At 46.5% G+C, this 19268-nt stretch overlaps 1 long non-coding RNA gene and 1 pseudogene across 1 annotated transcript; both read left to right on the top strand.

The window, feature by feature from the left end:
- The first annotated feature begins 2378 nt into the window (after positions 1 to 2378).
- LOC122113653 lies at positions 2379 to 7778 on the top strand (annotated as a pseudogene).
- An 806-nt stretch (positions 7779 to 8584) lies between these two features.
- On the top strand, positions 8585 to 13815 carry LOC122116349. Its single transcript, XR_006148950.1, has 2 exons — positions 8585 to 8729; positions 13647 to 13815. It is a non-coding gene; the product is annotated as an uncharacterized LOC122116349 (long non-coding RNA).
- The last annotated feature ends 5453 nt before the right edge of the window (positions 13816 to 19268 follow it).

Genomic DNA, 19268 nt, shown 5'->3' with positions numbered 1-19268 from the left:
GAGTGTGGAAAATGGGATGAGAAGGGTGGATGGTTCCAAGACACCAAAAGAAGCACAGAGACTACCTGTTTCTACTGTATATCACTGGGGGAAGTTATACAGCTCTAAATATCTGCCATACTATGATTCCAGAACACAGAACAGAAAAGGCCAAGGGTCAGAGTCATAGTCCTTCACCCTCCTGGCTCTTTCATAGATGAAAGACCAAGAAAGACTTAGGAGTAGTTGTGCTTCAGAATTGGCTACTTAATTTGTGGAAGCCTGTGTGAAATGAATATGTATGGTCCCTTGTTTAAAAGAAGAATTTTAAGGCAGTGGTTCATACCTGCAATGCTAGCTACTCAGAAGGCTGAGATGTGAGGATGGCCATTCAAAGCCAACTTGGGCAGGAAAAGTCCATGAAACTCTTCAATAAACTTTAAAAGCCAGAAGAGGAGCTGTGGCACAAGAGGTAGAGCACTAGCCTTGAGGAAAAAATAGTGCCCAGGCCCTGAATTCAAGCCCTAGGACTGGTACAAAAAAAAAAAAAAAGATGGAGAGAACAGGCTAGAAGCAGATACCACCACCAAAGGCCACCAAACTCACTCATAGAATGTTTTTCTGAAGAGCAATGCCTAGATGTAGGAGGCAGAAGCTGTCCCCTGCTTCTACAAGAGCTAAAGTCTATTCATACCTAAAAGTCCATCAAAGCACATAGTAGGCACATGCGGCGTGGCTCATCATTGTTCAGTGCTTCCTGCTGGCTAGCATTCACAGGACGAAAATGTCTGCTGACAGTACTTACCGTATTAATGAAGCTTCTACCAATAACTGATATCCACATGGGGTGGGAGGGAGCAAGGGTGACATGTCCATTGCACAGCATTACCTGGGGTCTCAGGTAGCAAATTTCATTATAACCCCTGTATACATCAGCATCTAATGTCAGTCCAGGGCTCTATTTCCAGCAAAGCTAATACCCTTGCAGTTAAGTCACATGCCCTGTGCTTCTTTTTGTTTTATTATGCTTATTTAAATACTAGTCATGGTATTTATGAGGACTTGTGTTGGTTGGGCTAAGGAGATTCTTCCTGTGTTCTTTTAATTCTCAAAGCTATTTATCATTTAATGTTGCATACTCATTAGTCAAGATGTTCTAAATTGGGCATACAAGCACAGTTGTATTTCTTGGTGTATACATGTGTATGTATAATTACATGTATGTAATTATTAAATACGGGATATAAGATACAGAAAAAGAGAAATTGAAGAACAGAAGTGTCAGTCTAGGAACTGTGTGTGTGTGTGAGAGAGAGAGAGAGAGAGAGAGAGAGAGAAGAGATTGTTGTCAGTGAGGTATGAAAGTTTCACACTTTGCCAGGAGGGCACTCTACTGCTTGAACCATACTGCCATCTCTTTTGCTTTGAGATAGGGTCTTGCTTAGACGGTGATCTTCCTATTTATGCTTCACACTGTAGCTGCAATGAAATGTAGCCCAGCTATTGGTTGAGATAAGGTCTTTTTAAAAAAAAATCTTCCCAATCTCAGCTCCCTAAGTAACTGGGATGTCCTAAGTGAAGTGATAAACAGAGGCATCTGCTCTTTGCTGGGATGAAGAAAGCCAGGCTCTCTGACTGGGTGAAGACACTGATTCCAGATGCCTTACAGAGCATAACTGGTCCAGACTCAAGGGAAGCCAGCTGGACTCAAAACCTGGCATGGCCACTTACAACCTGGTCCTGGTGGAAGCCATCAACCTTTCTTTTAGCCTCATATTCCCTCATGCTATGGAGAATAGGTACATTGGTGCCCAAAATGGTACTCAGAGTAGAGTGAAATATCACTTATCTTCCCACTCCCCCCCCCTCCCTTTCTCCCTCCTCCCTCCCTCCCTCCTCCTTTCCTCCCTCTCTCTATATCTCTTGTGCTGGTACTGGGGCTTGAACCCAATACACTTTTTCCACTTAAGCTTGGCACTCTACCACGAGTCACAGCTTCCACCTCCAGTTCCGGCTTTTTGGTGAATAATTGAATATCATGGACTTTTCTGCCCAGGCTGCCTTCAAACCATGATCCTCAAATCTCAGCCTCTTGAATAGCGAGGATTGTAAATGTGAGCCACCAGCACTCGGTTCATCTTCATTTTGAAAGTTCTTTCTCTTGCATATAAGCCTGCTGCTGAGCAGCTCCTCAGTAGCTCCTCAGGGGCTGTGAGTTCCTAGGGGAAGATCACAGAAGCCATACTGCTTAGGAACTTGTGTGAGATATTCTATCTTCTGCCCCAGGGCATTTCAAACCACCCAACTAACTCAGTTTCTTTAAAGCCCAATATTTTGTTTCAGCAATGTACTCAGACTTCTTGCCTGAGGTCTGTCTGCTACTATCTGGTCTAGACAAGATGGAGGTATGGAGAAAAATTAGCTGTCCTGCTGGGATGGGAGACTGAGGAAGACTTTCACCTCTACATTCTCTCTCAACAGTCTTGTCCATAGCCTGGAATGCCATGATTGCTTATTGACTCAAGCTATGACAATTAGTCACATCCCTCATATATAGTCAGAGCTCAGGATGTCAAGAGTGTACAGGGAGGTGGAGAGATGGTGTCTAGGACCCTGCCTACTCTTACAATGTGCTGTATCCCAAAAACTGGTTTTGGGGTTTTGTTTTTTGTTTTGTTTTATTGTGCTGGTCCTGGGGCTTGAACTCAGGGTCTAGGCACTGTCCCCAAGCTTTTTTCTCAAGCCTTGTGTTCTACCACTTGAATCACAGCTCCACTTCCAGATTTTCGTAGTTAACTGGGAATAAGAGTCTCACAGACATTCTTGCTCTTTCGATCACAATCCTTAGATCTTAGCCTCTTGAATAGCTAGGATGACAGACGTGAGCCTCCTGTGCCCAGCCTAAAAACTGTTTTTAAGATAGCATAGCTGTTAAGCCTCTGATGCTAGGGGCAAGATTGTGAGGCCCAGAAGAATGTCGTTAAAAGATAAAGTCCCCTTCCTGTGCTGTCTTCTCTTCCAGCCAGTGTGATGCCCTTTGACACTAGTAAACTCAGGAAACCCCTGTCTTCACAGTCATCTTGAATCTGGACTGGATCTGTGACTTTGATTATGACAATGTCCTTTATTTCTGTTTTTTGCCAGTACTGGGGCTTGAACTCAGAACCTTGTACTCTCTCTCTCTCATTTGGCTTTTTCCACTCGCGGCTAGTATTCTTATCACTGGAGCCACCTTTCTCTCATTTGGCTTTTTTCCACTCATGGCTGTTACTCTTATCACATGAGCCACTCCTCTACTTCCTCTAGTTTTGGTTTAGGCTAGTTGGAGATAGTCTCAAAGATTTGGCCTTCCAGGCTGGCTTTGAACCATCATTCTCAGATCTCAGCCTCCTGGGTAGCTAGGATTAGAGGTATGAGCCAGCTGCACCCAGCTAAGAGAAAAGTACTTCCAATGAAGGACAATTCAGAACCAGGCCTGTGCCAGCCCCAGACATAGGATTGTTTGTTTATGGCAGGGTCCCGCAATATAGCTTAAATTGGCCTTGAACTTATCAGTCTTCTACCTAAGCCTCTTGAGTGCTGGGATTAGAGAAGTACACCACCACACCAAAGCCCCACTTGGGGCTCACAGCCTCTAGCGGCACCACCCCCACCCGCCAGCCTGCTGCCACATTCCCTCCTCCTTGCTAAGGGGAGCATGGGCAGCTGAAGATGGAGAGAAGGCTCCTAGAGGACGCCAGCATCATGCCGGCGTTTTAAGGGTCTGAGCAGCCATTCTGCCTAGGAGCTCCAGACATTTTTGTCTCATGGCCACCCATAGGTGGCCCCTCCCTTCACTCGATCAGTGTCCTCCCCCCTCTTTCCCTGGCCTCTTCTCCCCCACCTTGGCTGGGGTCTGGGAGAACAAGGACTTGAACTCACTGTTCTCAGATGCCATCCCCTTCCTTCCCCTCAAGGAGCTTTCCTCCAGATTTAGGGCTCCCTTGAGGGGTACAGAGGGTGGCGGGAGACAAGTCCAGGGCAGCCTGGAGGCAGGTGAGGCCACTGGACTTGGAGGAGAGAAAGAGAAGGAAATCCAGAAGTCAGTGGCCTTCCCAGGGGATCCAGGGACACGTGGAACTTCTTGGCACTTCCCTAGGCTGTAGGCAAAATCCTGCTTAACACAAGCCTGAAATCCTATTCCCTACCCACCCACCAGACACAGACACAGGCTGTAATTCCCTCCACCGGTCCTGCTCTATAGTAAAATCCAACATCTGTTGCAGACACAGGAGGCTGGAGGGTAGGGCTAGGGACGGGACTGGAACATGGTGGGTGCTGAGGCCTCTCAAGAGGGAGTCTACTCAGACCTCTGTTCTCAAGGGAGGAGTGTTGCCTACAGTGACAAAGACTTCCCTGTCCTCATGCCACTGCTTCCACCATGGCCTGGTTAGCTCTCACTCAGCCTGCCTGTCTCAGCCACCCCCTCTGGGAAACATTCCCAACCACCCCAGGCACGTAAATAATTCTCTTCTGTGTGAATTAATAAATGGGTCAGTCACTGGTGAACAAGAGATCCAGAGAGGTTAAGTAACCTGCCCAAGGCTGCACAGCAAGTTGGTGGCAGAATTCAGCTATCAAGACTTGCAGCAATTGCCTCGTTTTCCCATGGGCAGCAGGTGTAAGCACCCATAGTACACCTGTGTCTTGCTAGCTTCCTGCCCCAGCCCACCTGAGCTCCTCCTCTGACTCTTTGTCCTGCCTCCCACCTCCCCCAGCCTCAGCTTCACAGGTCTGAAGGGACCAGTTCACCTCCAAAACTTGCTGCCTTCCCCAGCGGTCTGCAGTGTGGATCACTACGCCCCAGAAAGACTCAGAATCTCCTTCTTTTCCCCCTAAATGTTCTAGACTTTAACTTCAACATTAGATAATTCTAAAACATTGAGGAAGGAGGTAGACCTCAGGTCTTAAAAACAAGCAGATCCAGATGATTTCACTGTATATGTGGGTGTGGGCAAGGCTTTGCCCTAGGCATGTCATACTTCACTTGCTCTTTGCCACCTTCCTATGAGAAAAGCAGGGCAGTCCGGCGCCAGCTCATTCCTCTGGGACCTGAACTCAGTGTCTCAGGTCCTCTTCTCCTGGTTCTGAGTGCCTGGGGTGGAAAAGGTGGGAGGGGGGAAGGAGGGAGAAGAAGGAAGTAAAGCAGAGGAAAGGAAAAAGAAAAAAAGAGGGGGAAAGAAGCAGGGAGGGTAGGCCAAGACCATTACATGTCTGGCAGACCTTGCACAAGAGTCTGCTTAGACTTGGCAGGGAGCTAACTGATTTTGGTAGGAAGCCCTTTCTCTAGAAGAGTGAAAGGTACAAGAATAATAGAACTCTGTGACAAAGGCGATGGGATTCTGAGAGTGACTCAAAGGAGCAGGGAGTACAGGATATGAGCTTAGTCTCAGTGGGTGGGATCCCTCCCACAAACACTTCAAAGACATGTATTTGGGAGAGATTCCTTAGCCAGCTCTGGGGTGTGGTCCAGACTGTGGCAATACAAGGTAGCAAGCCACCATAGGTAGTGTTCAGATGTAGATTTCCATCGGACTAAGGAAACATGCAAGAATCCAGTTGTGGCCCATCATCAGTGGTTCAAACCTGTAATCCTAGCTACAGGATCTAAGGGATCAAGGTTCTTTCCTGCCAGCCCAGGCAGGAAAGTCTGTGAAACTCTTATCTACAACTAACCACCAAAAGCCAAGAATGGAGCTATGGCTCAAGTGATAGAGCACTAGTCTTGAGCAAAAAAGCTCGACGACAACACCCAGGTCTTGAGTTCAAGTCCCAGGCCTGGAAAAAACAAACAGTTGCAGGTAGCGCAGTAGCTTGGGAATCCAGATCTCTGACTTGCCCCATGGAATTTGTACCCCACCAGAGGGTGCTGTTTTCAGCCAGCCTGGCCTGTTCTTGGTGGCCCAGGTGCTTATTTTCTTCCTCCCTTCTGTGGGCAGTAGGAGAGGAAGTGAGGGTAAGGGCTGGGGGAAGATCCCCATAAGAAAAGCACAGAGGCAGCTTTTCTTGCAATGGGCTTGAAATCAGAACACAGGTACCCTGAAAACCACCACTGAGTTCAGACCAAAATGGAAAAAGGAAAAGACCCATTTCAACATTGTTGTCATAACATACATTGATCCTGGCAAATCCACCACTCCTAGACATCTGATCTACAAATGTTTGTTTCTAACGCATTTATAAGATTATCTCTTTGTTGCTTTGTATGTCCCTCCCCCACAGTATAACCCCTGCTTTCACTATATTTGATGTCAGTATAACTTGTGGAGGAGATGGGGAAAAACAAGTCGTTTAAGGATACAGGTGGACCTGTTGCAATAATGAGAAGTACAAGTTGTCATGTCGAAAACAAGCTTTACAACGTTGGTGTGGAGGGGGGGGAGGCTGGGAAGGGATGTGAAGGGTAAACAAAGGAGGAGGCTGCAATGCTTGATAAGAAATGTACGCATTATCCTGCCCATGTAATTGTAACTCCTCTGTACAGTATGTTCACAAAAAAAATAAAATAAAAAAAAGAGCCATTGAGAAGTTCGAGAAGGAGGCTGCTGAGATAGGAAAAGGCTTCTCTAAGTATGCCTGGGTCTTCGATAAACAGAAGGCTGAGTGTGAGCGTGGTATCTCTATTGAACATCTCCCTGTTGAAATTTGAGACCAGCAAGCATTATGTGACCATCCTTGATGCCCCAGGACACAGAGATTTCATCAAGAACATGATTACAGGTATATCCCAGGCTGACTATGCTGTCTTGGTTGCTTCTGGTGTTGGTGAATTTGAAGCTGGTATCTCCCAAGAATGGGCAGACCTATGAGCATGGCCTTCTGGCTTACATACTGGATATGAAACAGATCATTGTTGGAATTAACAAAATAGATTCCATTGGGCCAGAAGAGAGATGAGGAACTCATTAAGGAAGTCAGCACCTACATTAAGAAATTGGCCACAACCCTGAAAGTAGCAATTGTGCCAGTTTCTGGTTGGAATGGTGACAATATGCTAAAGCCAACTGCCAATAGGCACTTGGGATGGAAAAAATCACCCATAAAGGTGACAGTGTGGAACCACCCTGCTTGACGCTTTGGATTGTATCCTGCCACCAACTGACCCCTATCAAGCCTTTGCCATCTGCCCCTTCAGGCTGCCTACAATATTGGTGGTATCAGTACTATCCCTATGGGCTGAGTGAAGACTGGTGTTCTCAAACCTGGCATGGTGGTCACCTTTAGCTCCCGTCAGTGTCACAACTGAAATGAAGTCTGTGCAAATGCATCACGAAGCTTTGAGTGAAGCTCTTCCCAGGGACCATGTGGGAGTCAATGTTAAGAATGTGTCAGCAAAGATGTTTGCCGTGGCAGCGTTGCTGGTGACGGCAAGAATGATTCACCCAAGGAAGCTTCACTGCTCAGGTGACCTTCCTGAACCATCCAGGCCAAATCAGTGCTAACTAAGCCTCTGTCCTGGATTGTCACTCAGCTTAAATTGCTTGCAAGTTTACTGAGTGGAAAGAGAAGCTTGAACGCAGATCTGGTAAGAAGCTGGAAGCTAGTCTTAAATTCCTGAAGTCTACTGATGCTGTCATGGTTCATATGGTTCCAGCAAGCCTTGCGTATGTGGAGAGCTTCTCTGACTATACTCCTCTGGGTCATCTTGCTGTTTGTGATAGGAGACAGTTGCTATGTGTGGCATCAAAGCTGTGGACAAGAAGTCTGCTGGAGCTGGCAAGGTCACCAAGTCTGCCTAGAAAGCTCAGAAGGCCGAGTGATTATTATTATCCCTAACCCCTGTAGCTTCAGCTTAACCAGTGGTGGAAGAAAAGTCTCAAAAATGTTTGTATTAATTGGACATTTAAGTTTAATAGTGAAAGACTGGATAATGATAACAATGCATCCTAAAGCCTTCAGAAGGAAAGGAAAATGTTTTGTGGGCCTTTTTTTTGTGTGTGTAGCAGTTTTAAGTTAGTAGTTTTTAAAAATCAGTACTTTTCAATAGAAACATGGCCAAATATCTATCACAAAATTTTGAGATGCATTAAAGCAATGTTAATGAGAAAAAGGAATGAAACGCACAGAGGCAAATGCAGAAGCACACCTTTGAAAGTCCACAGACTCATTCGAGTCCCCATTACCTGCACATGGATCCCTCTAAGAGAACCACTTTTCCCTGTAGGTTTTGATATATATATATATATACATATACATATATGTATATATATATATGTGTGTGTGTGTGTACATATGTATAATTGTAAAGATACTGTACAGAGGGGTTATAGTTGCATGTAAGGTAATGAGTACATTTTAATTTGGGGACTTAATGGTTCAAGGCAGAGCTCTGTCATTTGAGCCAAAACCTTTCTTTGTTTTAGTTATTTTTCAATTAGGATATTAACATTTTTACCAATGCTAACCTCACACGGTTATTCCCCTAACTATGCCTCTTGCTTATCTGGAATTACAGTCACTCACCACCATGCCTGACACACCCAACTTAAAAAAATTATTTTGAGTGTCTCCTGTGTTCAGACCCTGGGACAGGTAGTGGGATAAGAACGGTGACTATAAGCAAGATCTCTGTTCTCCTGAAGGTCTGTCTATGGGGAAGAAGGTGGATGAGAAGCCATGGCTGCCTCTGTCATCACGCCAGGGTACAGGCGATGAGGCGGGCAAAAGGGGCAGAGGAGGTGAGGTGGTGATTCTGTTCACACCATTCTCAGGTATGAAGGGAAGCACTTAGGTGGGCACAGGGATTTGGGGAGACATTTTCTGGAGAGGGAACCTCAAAGGCCAAGACCTGGAGGAGGGAAAAGCTGTGTTGGGGGCTGCAGTGAAGAGACCATGTGTTTGCAGGAATGGTTGGTGATGTGGCTCCAGTGGCTGCCTGGTACGTGCAAGGCCCAGGGCACAAACCCCAGTACTGTCACAGCTGGGGGAGGAGGGAGAATGCAAGGCCCCAAGGGAAAGCCCTAGTGGCTCACATGTAATCCTAGCTAAGGAGGCTGAGATCTGAAGAATTTCAGTTCAAAGCCAGCCCAGGCAGAAAAGTGTATGAGACTCCATCTCCAAAATAACCAGCTAAAAGCCAGACTGGAGGGATGACTCAGTAGAGCATCATTTGAGCAAACCAGCTAAGCAAGCATGCAGCCCTGAATTCAAACCTTGTAAAGAATGAGAGAAAGGGAAGGAAAGAGAAAAGATAAAAAGAGAAGAAAAGGTTTGTGGCCAGAACTTAGGGCAGGGGCCACCTGAGAAGCCTGAATGTGGGGTATGAGTGCTGCTCAATTCAAGGGAGGCCAGTTAGAGGCCTATAGGTAGAGGAAGGAGGGATAAGTTTACTGAACAAAGACCCTATGGCTGTGATCACAGAGTGGGTTTGGCTGGCCAGGAAATTGCTTGACCAAAGACTAAGATGATGATGGTGGTAGCCAGAATAGGAGAAATATTGAGACTTGTTTCTATTTTGGAATAACAAACATATAAGCACACAGAAACAATAACAGAATACTTGCTGATCGAAGTCTAGTAAGTACCAGCATTGAGATTTACACATTAACTATATAGACTTATTTCATTCTATATTGTAAAGATGTTCTCCACTTGAGAAAACAAGAGAGAGATCAAAAACTTTGTTTCAGTTCCCAGGCTGAAGGTGGCAGACTCTATGTTTTATTTTATTTTATTTTTTTGGGTCCAGTGGTGGGCCTGACCTCTGGGTCTGGGCACTGTCCCTCAGCTCTTCAGCTCAAGGCTAGTGCTCTACCACTTGAGCCACTTCTGGCTTTTTTCTGCTTGTATGGTGCTGAGAAATCGAACCCAGGGCCTCATGCATGCAAGGCTAGCACTCTACTACTGAGCCACCTTCCCAGCCCCAGACTCTAGGTTTTAAAAACAAGTCTGAGTAGGGTGCTGATGGCTTACACCTGTAATCTTAGCTACTCAGGAGGCTGAGATCTGAGGATCGAGGTTCAAAACCAGCTCAGGCCCAGGAAAGTCTGTGAGACTCTTCTTGCCAATAAACTTCAGAAAAGGTCAGTAGTGGCTCTGTGGCTCAAGTGGTAGAGGGCTAGCCTTGAACACAGAGGGTAGAGCCCAGGCCCTGAGTTCAAGCCCCAGGACTGGCAAAAAAAAAACAAAAACAAAACCCAACAAACCAAAACAAAACAAGTCTGTTGCTAGAACTCCTTTTTTTTTTTTGGTCCAGTCGTGGGGTCTGAACTCTGGGCCTGGGTGCTGTCCCTCAGCTCTTCAGCTCAAGGCTAGCGCTCTACCACTTGAGCCATAGCGCCACTTCCGGCTTTTTTCATTTTGCTTATGTGGTGCTGAGGAATCCAGGGCCTCAGGCATGCAAGGCAAGCACTCTACCACTGAGCCACCTTCCCAGCCCTGTTGCTAGAACTCTTAAGAAAACAGACAAAGCTGTAAATGGTGCAGTGGCTCAAATAGTAAAGTGCTGGCCTTGAGCAAAATGAACAGGACGTGAACAACATCGAATGGAAATGAGGCAGTCCTAGAGTACTGGCTTCTGGTTTCTAACCTTGCAGGAACCAAGACTTGAGTTGGCAAGGACCTTGCAAAAGTCAACTTCAGCCAGGCGCTGGTGGCTCATGCCTGTACTCCTAGCTACTCAAGAAGCTGAGATCTGAGGACTGTGGTTCAAAGCCAGCCTGGGTAGGCAAGTCTGTGAGACTCTTATCTCCAATTAACTACCAGAAAACCAGAAGTGGAACTGTGGCTCAAGTGGTAGAGCATTACTTGAGCTGAATTACTCAGGGACAGCGCCCAGGCCCAGAGTCCAAGCCCACGACCAACAAAAAAGACTCAACTTGGGATGGCAGGGGAAAGTAACAACACCTTGGTGGCCCAGCTCAGACACAGAAGCTCCTCCCAGAGAGTGAGAAAAGCCCGAGGCCTAGTTCCTACACACCTCAGAGCCCTGGTTAACACAATGGAAAGCCAAAACAGCTCATGAGTCATTGCTTACAGCTTGTGAGGGCTGAGAAATGCCCTCTTTTTTTTTTTTTTCTCATTGTTCTAGTACTCCAGGGCCTAAGAGCTGTTCCTTAACTTTACTCAAGGCTGTCTCTCTACTACTTAAGCCATTCCTCCACTTTCAGATTTTTGATGGTCCATTGGACATTTAAAAATCTCAGACTTTTCTGCCAGCTTCAAACCACAATCCTCAGATCTCAGCCTCCTGAGTAGCTAGGATTACAGGTGTCAGCCACCAGCACCCAGCTTTTTACCAGGCAACTCAGCATTTTAACAAACATGATGAATTACCCAGGAAAGATGGTAGGGCCACAGGGAAAATATTTTGCCCCTCAAATAGGCTGTCAGGGAGAAATGAGGCCCAGGAGAGCTGTGAAGGCTGTTCAAGGTCACTCAGTAAATTCAAATTCAATTTCTGTAGATGATTATTGAATGTCTGCCGTGGTACTGGCACCCATTACAGCAGGAGCACTTTGGACGCTAGATGGAACCCACATTAGAAGCAGGAGGTTCAAAGGAGATATCTCCATGCCAGTTCCCCTTTGGAGTCTTCTGTGAGCCCCATCCCCTCCCAGCATGCCTGCAGGGAGAGGCCTGCACATGCTCCACTGCCACTCCCTCCCTACTGAGCTCCAGCAGCCATCAGAGAAAAGGAGGCAGGTGGGAGGGACTGAGGAAGGGGATGACAGGAAGAAAGGAAGGAGACTGGTTCTGGTCTCCCACAAGAGTTCTGAGGTGACCTTGGGCAGGTCACTTCTTCTTTCAGGACCTCAGCTTCCCTATTTGGCTATCGGAGTGTGGGTCTCTATCCCAAACCAAGTCAGGGCTGTTATAAGAAGCCAGTAAGATCAGGATAGAAAAAGGCTTTGAAAAAACAGGACCTCTAACAGGGTCATACAGGGATGGTGGCTGTGTAAAGTAAACAGAGCCTCTCCTTTTCCTTCTTCCCTTTCTCCTTTCCTCCCTCCTTCTGTCCTTCCTCTCTCCAATCCTTCTCACCTCCCTTCCTTCCTTCCTTCCTTCTGAGGGAGAAAGAATGATTCAGCAGATCACTGCTCTTAAAACACCTATAGTGATAGCTGTGGAGAGAGGAGTGGGAATCAGCCTAGAGGACACAGAGGAGGCTTCATGGAGGATGTGGCCTTGGCCTGGTTCACTCTGATGGAGCGGATGGGGAAGTGTGGAGCAGCCTTAGGAAGCAAAGGCGCATGCTCCACCTCCACCACGCAGTGCCCTACAATAACAGTGGAGTCCAAGGAAAGCTTTCTAAAGACCAATGGGAAGCCAGAAAGCAACTAGTTTTGTGTAGCATTCCATGAAGAATGGAAATGCTGCAATAAAAGGACTTTAGGAGGGGCTGGGGGTTTAGCCCAGCGGAAGGGCGCCCGCCTGGCCCGCGCAAGGCCGTGGGTTCGGTTCTCAGCCCTGGTTTAAAAAAAAAAAAAAAAAAAAGGACTTTAGGGTCTCTTTTTTAGGTCTGAGATTCTATGTTAACTTTGACTGGAAAGAAAACATGAGATCCTATTCCCTCTGTATCACTTCTCTGGACTAAAGGATCTTGAACCAAAGTCATGCTACTTCAAAACTGCAAGAAGGATCTGTGTCCTAGAGCAGACAACCTTAAACATGTACAGCCTTTCCTGCCAGGCACTTGAGAGCCTCCATCTTCCTGTAATTAAGCACTTTGCATCCCACTCTGAGCTTCTCCAGAGCTGGCCTAATCCCTAGCCTCCCACCTAAGTGAGAATCTATTAAAGACTGCATAGGTTGGGGAAAGGCTTGGCTGGTGGCCAGGCCCTGAGCTCCAGGATTCCCAACAAGCATCCATCCAGGTAATGGACAGATAGACCATTTCTCATCTTGACATATCCTAATTAGTTTCTTCCCATACCCCTGAAAACCATGGCATGGCTCTCCAACCCCTACTCTTCCAGGACTAGGCACATTTGGCTTCCCTCTCTCCTAGAGGGCAGTAGGTGAGGTAACTATCACCCATTTGCAAGCTGACTGCAACTGGAAGGGGGAGGACGTGGGAGAGTGATTTCTAGCAGGCCTCGTCTCTGGGATCTGCCAGAGAGAATGGACAGGAAGACAACAGGAACACATCCTGCAATTCTGGAGACTGATTAGATGTGGGAATGGAGACAGGGAGGGTTCATAGTTGACTCTTGGAGTGCTGGCCCGGCTGATGTGTAGGTGGAAGAAACACAGCAGGGAAAACCAAAGAAGAGGGATGCAAAATGAATCCACAGCACCAGCCCCTCAGGATCCAGCTGAGGTCTGCAGCTGAAGGCCCTTCTCTCTCTCATGACAGAGTTCACTTCATGGTGGCATCTCAGTTACTCCAGTTAAAGTGAAGAGAAGGGGGTTTGGAGATGTGGCTCAGGTAGTAGGGTGCTTGTCAATGAGAATAAGCATCAGCAAGTTTGAGTCCCAAACTCAGGCCAAAAACAAATAAAAGTGAAGAGAAGGGATTGGAAGCAGGGTCTCTACTGTGTCTGTTACCCTTCCCCCAGCTCATTCCTGAACTTCTTATGCAAGGTACACTGTATCCTTGGGCACATGGCTGAACTGGCAAAACATCCCAGACCTTTTCCTATTGATTCCTTATTTCTTTTTTTTTTCCTTTTCTTTTCTTTTTTTAGGTTGGAGATCGGGACTCCAACTCCATACCTGATGCTTTCACTCATTGGCTGGCGCTGTACCAACTGAGCCACATCTCCAACCCCTATTCTCCTATTGAAAATGTCGTTAATTCACTCCGATTTCAAGATGATAGCTCATTTTTTTAATTAAAATATCCCTTTAAAAATGCCTATGAATGCAAGAGCATCTGGGGGATTTCAAAGTTGAGGTAACTTGCCATCTTCTACAGTTTGGGGCTCCCAGACATTGCTTAAGGTTTCATGGGTTCATAGGAACCTTCCATAAAGCTCTGCCAATTCTTACTTCATGGCTCTGACATCTATGGTGCACAAATCTCATGGCCATTTCCTGGCAATTGCTCTTCCTCCTGCCTACTCCCCTCCTCACCACACTGTCTGCCACAGCACTGACAGAGTCGGTGAATCAGTCAAGAATTCATGACATTCCGGCAGAGCTGGAGGAGTCCTGGGAGAGCACAGACTCTGACCCCCTTATGTGAAAATTCATTTCCTTTCTCTCCATCCATCATGATCGAGCTGTTCCTCTCTGTGCCAAATCCCATGCCAGGCTCTCTCCACAAACATCCCTTGAAGAACATACCTATGATCTGAAACTAGAGACAGATTAGCCTAATTACTGCTGGAAAGCTTACCTGTTAACACTGTTATTTTGGGATTATTCCAGCACAAACTCCAGAGAGGACACAAACATTCCAATGATAGCACTCAGGAACTGCATGTGACTGTATGTGGCATTCTTGAGTCAAAGCTATCTGTCAATTTCCGTTTCCCAGAACACAGACCGGGAAAAATGACCTTCAAAATCCAGGGCCTTAAGTCTGGTGTTGACCTTTCCCTGTGCCAAAGGAGAAACCCTTGAAAGAATTTCCTTTTTTGATAGTCATTTGTCTTTAACCATTGATAAACACAGTATGTCAGAGAGAAGTCAACACTCAGCACAACCAAAACACAACCTGAGAGGAAAGGGGGTTGTTATTTAAATATTAGGGAAGGAGAAAGCAAATTCCCCACCCCAGCCCTGTTGGGAGGGGTGTCCTGATGGCCTGCTCACACAGGGTCCCTCTCACACAGTGTCTCTTCAGATGAGGCTCTCCAAGCTGTGTCATCTACCTGCTTCTTAAAGTGCCCATACCTGCTGACTCAGAACTCTCAGGGTGACACCAGAAAATGGGCTTTTAATGGGGATCCCAGATGGTCTTCTGAAGGCTTGAGAAGTTCTACCTCTTGATTCTGTCCATCAAATAAAGGGAGGATGAGGACATTCTAATGAGAATGTGTGTGTGTATGTGTGTGTCATGTGTGTAGTGTACATAGTGTGTAGTGTGTGTTGGTACCAGAGCTTGAACTCAAGACCTGGAGCTCTCACTCAGCCTTCTTGCTCACAGCTGGCCCTCTACTATATAAGCCATGCAAGATAGCATGTTAATTGGAGATGGAATCTTGTAGATTTTTCTGCCTGCGTTGGCTTCAAACAGTGATCCTCCAGGTCTCAGCCTCTTGCATATCTAGGATTACAGTATGAGCTACCAGTGTTTGGCCATTCTAACAAGGACTTTAGTGTTCTTTTTTTTTTTTTTTTTTTTTTTGTCAGTAGTGAGGCTTGAACTCTGGGCTGGGCCTGGGCACTGTCCCTGCGCTCTTCAGCTCAAGGCAAGCGCTCTACCGCTTGAGCCACAGCGCCACTTCCGGTTTTCGAGTGGTTTATTGGAGATAAGAGTCTCATGGACTTTCCTGCCCCAGCTGGCTTTGAACTGCTATCCTCAGATCTCAGCCTCCTGAGTAGCTAGGATTACAGGTGTGAGCCACCAGTGCCCGGCGACTTTAGTGTTAAGCTCTCCTTATGATGTGTGTGTGTGTGTGTGTGTGTGTGTGTGTGTGTGTGTGTGGTGTGTTTTGTGGTGTGTTTGCAGAGGGAGGGATAGTATATATGTGTAAGGAGGCCAGTGAGGAGGAAGGAGGATGGTAGATCTATTTTTTAGACTACAGACCAAAATGAGGGAATAGTATTTTTCTTTCACCTTAGCTATAAGGCTTATGAAAAGAGAAAGTTTAAAGAGGAATCCATCATGTCTCACTGTCTTCCCTCTTGAACTGTCCCTGGTACTTTCCTTGGGTCCTTGAGGGATGGCTGTCAGAAACTCTTTACAGGAGCCATCTGGAGACACTGAGCCTGTGTCATCCAGGGCTTGTCCAGGAAGCCTTGGCAGAGTCCAGAGCATTTGATTCCTAGGATGCCAGGCAGCACTGGCTCCAGACCCTGGCCAAGATCCAAGTGGGAAAAATAATATCTAGCTTGCTATATTTATTTAATGTGCCTTCCACTTCCATCCTAAAAGAAGTTATATTTGTTTTGGTATTTCTTTTGGCCTTGGTTAGCTATGTAGACACAGTTCCCAGGAGCCCAGTCAACCCTAGATGGACTGACGCTATGAGTCACAAAAAGTACAAAGCTAAAGAGTGGCCCTGGGGACCTTGTGGAATATTGTCACCTTGCCTAATAGGCCAGACATCTTCCCTCATTTCTTAATGAGCCATCTCCCCAGGAGCATGAGAAAGTTCTAAGATCAAGGCTGGTGTTAGTGCTGGCTCTGCTCACAGACGCTTCCTCTCATTTGCGGCATATGATGATTCATGCCCAGATTGAGACCTGACCTCCAGGAGCACCTGTGCTCACAGGTGAGGGGCAGCACTGAGCAGCCCCAGCATAGCAAGAGGTTGATGAAAAGCAGCAGGTAGTTCCCAAAACTTGTTCCTGGGCAAAGGAAAGTCAACACTTGCAGCATTATTAGGTTGAAACCTTACAGGAAGTGGAGGTGTGGCTCAAGTTGGTAGAGTGTCAACAAAGAAGCCAAGCAAAACTAAGAGTCCCTAAATTCAAGCGCTAGGTCTGACACACAAAAGAAAGGAAGGAGCCAGGTGCTGGTGGCTTGTGCCTGTAAACTGAGCTACGCAGGAGGCTGAGATCTGAAGATCATGGTTTGAAGACAGCTAGGGCAGGAAAGTCTGTAAGATTCTTTTTTTTGGGGGGGTCTGGTTGTGGGGCCTGAACTCTGGGCCTGAGCGCTGTCCCTCAGCTCTTCAGCTCAAGGCTAGCACTCTACCACTTGAGCCACAGTGCCACTTCCGGCTTTAAAAAAAAAGTTTTCTGCTTATGTGGTACTGAGGAATCGAACCCAGGGCCTCATGCATGCAAGGGAAGCGCTCTACCACTGAGCCACCTTCCCAGCCTGAGTCTGTAAGATTCTTATCTGCAATTAACCCCAGAAAACCAGAAGTGGAGCTGTGGCTCAAAATGGCAGAGTACTAGCCTTGAGCAAAAGAACTGAGGGACAGTGCCCAGGACTTGAATTCAAGCCCCACAACCAATAACCAAAGAAAAAGAAGAAGGAGAAGGAGAAGGAGAAGAAGAGGAGGAAGAGAAGGAGGAAGAGGAGGAGGAGGAAGAGGAAGAAGAGGAAGAAGGGAAGGAGGGTGGGACTAAAACCTTACAAACATAAAAAAGAATAAAAGCAATTCACCCTAGATGTGTAATACTTATTTTGTCACTACAAGAAAATTAACCACTTTGAATGACTGTACCTTGGCCTCAGAAGGGAGTGTGTGACTCAACAGTGTTCAAATGGATGTGGAAACTGGCTCCATGGTCTTGGTGGTCTGAGCACCTTCACTCTCAGGTGCTGTTACCCCACCCATCAGGTGGACAGGTAGATGAGAGACAGATGGATCTAACTTGATTTCTGCAGGTATATCTTGCTTGGCAGCAGGGCCTTCTTCAGGATAGCTATGTGCTTGGGTGAAGGTCCTTTCTTGTTTCTAGAGATATTCCACCATAGTCCCTTGACCTGGCTTTGCCTTCTCTGCTGGACGCTATACCTCTTCCCACTGCTCGGCTCTTAACCATCCCTTCCCAGAAGTCCAGGTATCCGTTGTCCAGCCAGCACCTAGGCTGCTCTCAAATCACCTCCTTTCACAACTTGAGTACCTGTGGCTGATCTAGTTAAGCCTCTCATCAATAGATTTTCAGGTATGGATCATAATCACAGATCAGTGCTTATACCCACTGAACGTCAAGCTATACAGACTGCATTCTCTGAATGGTTCCCTGGAACTATTGGTCTAAGTAAGAAAGAAATTCTCTTCTTTCATGGGGTCAAGAAAGTTCATGGGCAGACAGAAAGAAAGACAATACTGTCCATTCTCCAAGAAAACCTCATGACTCCCTTCTTCATCTTCTAGAGTTTCAGCCTTTCACAGAGGAAGGTTGGTCTCTTAGTATGTCCCATGCAGGCTGTCCTGTCTTTGATCTTCAGTGCTCCTGTGGACACCCTGACATCAATAGGAAGTTGTCTCCCACCCTATCAAGTTGTATTGGTTCCATACTTGGGAAGCTCATAGGATGTCAGTTAGATATGACTTAGATCTGGGTCCATTGTTTAGTAATCCCTGTCTCTTGAGGTGAGTTGAGATTTTCCTGGCACCACATTTCTTACCTGTAAATTGAGTTTCAAAACCTGTTTCACGGGGCTTAGAGTGATAATATTGCAGGCATCAGGCACAGTGCCTGACTTATAATAAATGTTCACTTAGTAGCAATCGTTGTCCATATGGTCCTGTGGAGATAGGAGGCCTCCTGCTCTTGCAAGGACTGATCTCTAGCAGAAAATGGTAGCAATGAGGCGGGGTTGCTAGCTTGGCTTCTGGAGGCACAGTAAGGGAAAAACACAGCTCTTAGCTTGCTCAGTTGCCTCTCAGACAGTTGACCTTCAATATCTCTTTGCTCCACATTTCTTCCCTGAAAATCGAGATACCAAATTGAGAGATAAACCTCACTAGGCTATTATGAGGAAGAAATTAAGTAGCATATGACAGGTACCTGGCACAAGGCTTGGGGCCTCAAGTCCTTTGGCAGTTGTAGATGGTACTTGGCATCTACATATCTTAATCCTCAAAACAACCCTGACTATTAAGGAGAAGTGTGCAAAAGGGTATGTTTTAAAGGGCTGCCTGTATTGTAAAGAGAAAGGTGTCAATGGGGGAAATGGAGGGGCCAAAGGTACTTGAAAACTCCTAAAGAAGCAGCCACTTCAGCACTACATGTAAGGGGCAGTATACACCAGTAATCCTAGCAATCAGAGGCTAAAGTGGAGGATGGAAAGCCCAATGCTAGACTGGGCTACAGAATGAGACCTTAGGGAGAGTGAGCGTGCAACAGCAGCAACCTTAAATTCTCTTCTCCAAGGATGCTTTACAAGTCTTTTCTGCTGAAAATATGTTTCTTTCATATGAACATGTTGTAAAGAATGAGCATAGGAACATGATTGTGGGGCTGGGAATGTGGCTCAGTAGTAGAGTGCTTTCCTAGCTAGTATGCATGAAGCCCTGGTTCGATTCCTCAGTACCACATAAACAGAAAAGGCTAGAAGTGGTGCTGTGTGGCTCAAGTGGTAGAATGCTAGCCTTGAGGAAAAGAAGTCAGGAATAGTGCCCAGGTTCTGAGTTCAAGCCTAGGACTTGCAAAAGACAAAAACAAACCCACCATGATTGTGAAGAGGGGCATGGTGTCTACTCCTGGGAAAGCGGAGCTGGTTTGTTATTGGATCC

This window comes from Dipodomys spectabilis, unplaced genomic scaffold, assembly GCF_019054845.1.
Source record: "Dipodomys spectabilis isolate Male_0828 unplaced genomic scaffold, ASM1905484v1 ptg000003l, whole genome shotgun sequence".
Lineage (NCBI taxonomy): Eukaryota > Metazoa > Chordata > Mammalia > Rodentia > Heteromyidae > Dipodomys > Dipodomys spectabilis.
Note: the sequence above shows the minus strand (reverse complement) of the source record. Positions and strands in the feature narration are given on the sequence as shown.